The 5,000-nt window shown below is 45.2% G+C and overlaps 1 protein-coding gene across 1 annotated transcript in view; it reads left to right on the top strand.

Moving 5' to 3' along the window:
- LOC143283564 (uncharacterized) overlaps nucleotides 1-5,000 on the top strand; it is a 188,407-nt gene that overhangs the window by 102,522 nt on the left and 80,885 nt on the right. The window lies entirely within an intron of this gene.

The raw sequence follows: 5,000 nt of genomic DNA, 5'->3' as shown, positions 1-5,000 counted from the left end.
TGGGCTACCTGGTGTGACGGCCGGGCAGTCAGTTGGGCTGGGCTACCTGGTGTGACGGGCAGTCAGTTGGGCTGGGCTACCTGGTGTGAGGGCCGGGCAGTCAGTTGGGCTGGGCTACCTGGTGTGAGGGCCGGGCAGTGAGTTGGGTGCCGAGTGAATCAATCAAAGGGGCATTCCTCTATCGTCCTGGTCTCTCCTCGCCACTCCGTGTTGCACTTGTCTCACACCCCCCTCTCTCTCTCTGTCCCTGTCTGTCTCTGTTCCTCTTTGTCTCTTTCTGTCTCTGTTCCCTCTCTCTCTCTCTCTCTCTCTCTCTCTCTGTCCCTGTCTGTCTCTGTTCCTCTTTGTCTCTTTCTGTCTCTGTTCCCTCTCTCTCTCTCTCTCTCTCTCTGTCCCTGTCTGTCTCTGTTCCTCTTTGTCTCTTTCTGTCTCTGTTCCCTCTCTCTCTCTCTCTCTCTGTGTCCCTGTCTGTCTCTGTTCCTCTTTGTCTCTTTCTGTCTCTGTTCCCTCTCTCTCTCTCTCTCTCTCTGTCCCTGTCTGTCTCTGTTCCTCTTTGTCTCTTTCTGTCTCTGTTCCCTCTCTCTCTCTCTCTCTCTCTCTCTGTCCCTGTCTGTCTCTGTTCCTCTTTGTCTCTTTCTGTCTCTGTTCCCTCTCTCTCTCTCTCTCTCTCTCTCTCTCTGTCCTGTCTGTCTCTGTTCCTCTTTGTCTCTTTCTGTCTCTGTTCCCTCTCTCTCTCTCTCTCTCTGTCCCTGTCTGTCTCTGTTCCTCTTTGTCTCTTTCTGTCTCTGTTCCCTCTCTCTCTCTCTCTCTCTCTTTGTCTTTCTGTCTCTGTTCCTCTTTGTCTCTTTCTGTCTCTGTTCCCTCTCTCTCTCTCCCTCTCTCTCTCTCTCTTTGTCTTTCTGTCTCTGTTCCTCTTTGTCTCTTTCTGTCTCTGTTCCCTCTCTCTCTCTCTCTCTCTCTTTGTGTTTCTGTCTCTGCTTTTCTCTGTCTCTCTCTCTCTGTCTGTTTGCTCCTCCTTGTCTGTCTCTGTCTCTGTCTCCGTCTCTATCTCTCTCTGTTCATCCTTGTCTGTCTCTGTCTCTGTCTCTGTCTCTGTCTCTATCTCTCTCTGTTCATCCTTGTCTGTGTCTGTCTCGGCCTCCGTCTCTGTCTCTATTTCTCTCTGTTTCTTTCACTCTCTCTCACACACACACTCTCTCCCAGTCTCTCTCTCTCTCTCTCTCTCTCTCTCTCTCTCTCGTTCTGTCCCCTTGTCCTTTAGATATCATTCTATCTTTTTTCTTCTTTTTTTTCTTTTCGTTTTACTCATGATAACTACGGTCAGAGGTATATACATGATACACTTCAGCGAAGATGTCACTGTGGACAAAGTGTTTCATTTTATTGTCAATTTTAGTCGTTGAATTAGTTACAGACTGGTGAGATTGTTCTATTTATCTACAAACAAGAAACGCACACAGCTGTTCTTTTGAACAGAAACTGGCGATGCAAGATTAAATTCTAAGAATTTTGCATAAAGAAATTTAAAAAAATTCTGGTTCTCAAAGCCAGACACATTGTTATCTTACTTTGTCGTTCTCAGAAAAAAAAAAAAAGAAAAAGAAAAAAAAACACGAAAAACAAAAGCACCACCAACAACAACAAAGAAACAAGTAAAAAAGAGAAAAGACTGTAGTTTACAGGGCCAGACAAAAAGGTCACTCGAAACAAAACGAACCTGACGCTCCCGAGAGAGAAAACGAGCAGACAAAACCACGAGACGACAGCCAGTCCTCGGAGCCAGACAAAAAGCCACTTGCACTCCAAACAGCTTGTGCCTCCCTGCAAGGAACAAAGCAAGAGCCCAGAAGGGAGAACGACGGGATTTAATTTTCTTGGCTGAACAAAGGAACCAACTGCTAACGACTGAAGTCACATTCTTCTTTCAGTTCTTCTCCTTGACACAAGACACAGACCCCACCCCCCATACCCCCCCACCCCAACTCTTTCTAACCATTGCAGCTCAGCGCTTCAAATCAAACGTTGCTTTTAAACTCAAGCCAACTTAACTGCAAGGGGACGTTTTGTGGGCTGACTAACCGTCAGTTCTTAAAACTTGTTGAAAGGAAATGTGAACTGTGCTTAAAAAGGTCAGTTGAGGAGGAGAAATCTTCTTTGATCTCCCGTCAGACATGTTAGTATTTGTAGACATTTGGTTACGATATTGATTTCCACATTTCAATGCTGTCGTTTCAAAGGAAAAAGAGAAAGGAGGTGGGGGGGGGGGAGATGGAGGTCCCTCAAAGCAACTTTTAAAAGACTAATTCCCCCACGACTGTGTCAGTCCACGTAAAATTTGAAATGTTGAAAACGGCGTAAACAAACCAGCTCACGCACACTTGTTTTGCGTAAAATCTAATCAAATTAAACAAGCCTATTGAAAACAAGGTAAACAGACCAACTCACACATGTCCATTTCACGAAAGATTTAATCAAGTTAGACAAACCTATTGAAAACAAACAGACCAATAGAATTATTTACCCACGTCTATTTCAATCCACGTTGTGTTCAGTGCTTCCCAGATAGCCAGCACACAACTTTATAAAACATACAAAATCCGAACACCTACAAGAACCCACAGACGTCAAAAGAATGTATGACAGCAGCAATGGCCGAGTGGGTCAAAGCCGTTGGTCTTTAGGAGCCTGGGTTCAAATCCCCATCTTGGCGCATGGTTCGTTAAGGGGGATGATTTTTACATCATGGGTCAACTGATGTGCTGACCAGCTAGTGCCTGAGCCCCCCATCCCCCACCCCCAACCCCTTCTGTGTATATGCATATGCAGAAAATCAAATGCGCACGTTAAAGATCCCGTAATCCATGTCAGCGTTCGCTGAGTTGTGGAAACAAGAACATATAAGTAGCATACCTCCCCAGCCACCACCACCCGGAAAATGGGATGTGGCTTCCCTCAAGGAGGGGCAACAGAACTGCACGTAAAAACCCACTCGTACAATCGAACGCACGTGGGAGTTGCAGCCCACGAACACAGAAGAACAAGCATTGTCCCCTCACCCCGCTCCCACCCCCCTCCTATCTCACTGCCCCAGGCTGATTCCCTCACCCCCCTCAAGACCAATTAAAAGACGTTCAGGCTTAAAGGTGCGCTGCATTCAGTCCCTTCTGCGAGTATGGACGTTCCCAAGCGCCAGGATTGCTCTTTTCAACGAACTGTATACCACTACCAGCCTCCCCCCTGCCCCCGCCTTTATCTGCTCCCCCTCCCCCTCCACCCACCACCCACCCCTCCCCACCAGCCGATAAGAAATTGAGTACACCACTTTGTCTTCTGAGTCAGACTGAGTACATTGAACTTGGGACTGGACTGTACAGATAATGAGGGGTGCTGAGACTGCACAGGGGGGAGGGGGGGGGGGGAATAAGGCAGAGCTGTTAACTCCCTTGATAACAGAAAAGAAAGACAGACAAGACAAGAAAAGAAATAAGATAAAAGATAAAGTCCGCCTTCACCTTTTCCGTCCTTATTTTTGGCGACGACGCATCCTCATCCGAGCATTGTTGACGTCAGCACTAATGTCAGTTTTATTCATTATTTTTTTTCTTTTGTTCTTTCTTTCTATTTTGGGGAGTTGGGGATGACGGGGGGGGGGGGGGGGTGTCGTCGCAGTTCTATATTTTCCCTTGCTCCTCCTTTTCTATCTGTGTGTGTGTGTGTGTGTGTATGTGTCTGTCTGTCTGTCTGTCTGTCTGTCCGTGTATGTCCATCTTTCTCTGTCTTTCTGTCTCTCTGTCTGCCTCAATTTTGTCGATATCTCTCCGTCTCTGTCTCGTTATCTTTGTATGTCTATTTGTCTTTCTGTCTGTCCGTTTGTCTGTCTGTCTGTCTGTCCGTTTCCCCGTCTGTCTGTCTGTTTGTCTAGCTAGCTGTCTGGCTGTTTGCCTGTCTATCCGTCTGTCTGTCTCCCACTCTCTCTCTCTCTCTTTATGTTGAAGTGACTTTGTCTTCCCCCTTAACCTTACCTCTTTGTGACCAAATTAACTTTGTACTGGCTATTAATTTGTTCGCTATTTTCCTCTGACCTTCACACTTTCTTTCTTTCTTTCTTTCTTTCTTTCTTGTCCTTCTTTGGCTTTGATTCGTCGCATACAGTTTCATTTTCTTTTCCTTGAAACTTTACGAACTTTTTTTTTCCCCTCCGATCTTTACACTAATCTTTTTTCTAGCCTTGACCTTCTGCGAACTCTTTGTTTTCGATTGGATACATTTCAGTGCATCTTATCTTTTGCCTTGATTCCCCCTCCCCCCCCCCCACTCCACCCCCCCCACCCCACCCCCTCCCGGCCCCTCCCATTCCTCTCCCCTTCCACACCTTTCTTTTCACCATAACTGTTTGCGTTTCTGTTTTATAGTTGTTTTTCTTTTTGTTTTTTACCTGGGTTTTTTGTTTCAAGTGTATCCGTTTGTGTTTCATTTTTGTTTGACCTGGACGACGTTTGTGTGTTTTGTGTGTATAATTTGTCATCTGGAATGTGTATGTCGACATGCTGAATTTGTACTTGGGTTTGTTTGTGAATTATTATCATCATTTGGAATATTTAGTGTGTTTTTTACGCTTGTTTCGTTGTTTGACATTGTTAGACTAAAGTTGTGAAGCTATGTCTGTTTACTGTTCTTGTATTATCCACGTTCCAAAACTGGTGACAGGAATTACACTTCTTTTGAATCTTTGAACTCAATGTTCATTTGACAGGGTTCTGGCGGGTGCAGAAGAATAGAACTTCTTGGAGTCTTTAAATCTTTGATTCAGTGTTTAGCTGACAGGTTTCTGACGTAGGCAATAGAATTAGAAACTTCTTTGAATCATTGAATCTATTTTTTGTCCAATTTGATTCTGACGGGGGCAAAAGGGCTGGACTTCCCTGGATCTTTCAATCCATATTTTGAACTAGTTTCTGACGAGAGAAAAGGGATTTAACGTCTCTGAGTCTTTCAATCCA

The sequence above is a fragment of the Babylonia areolata genome, chromosome 6 (assembly GCF_041734735.1).
Source record: "Babylonia areolata isolate BAREFJ2019XMU chromosome 6, ASM4173473v1, whole genome shotgun sequence".
Lineage (NCBI taxonomy): Eukaryota > Metazoa > Mollusca > Gastropoda > Neogastropoda > Buccinidae > Babylonia > Babylonia areolata.
Note: the sequence above shows the minus strand (reverse complement) of the source record. Positions and strands in the feature narration are given on the sequence as shown.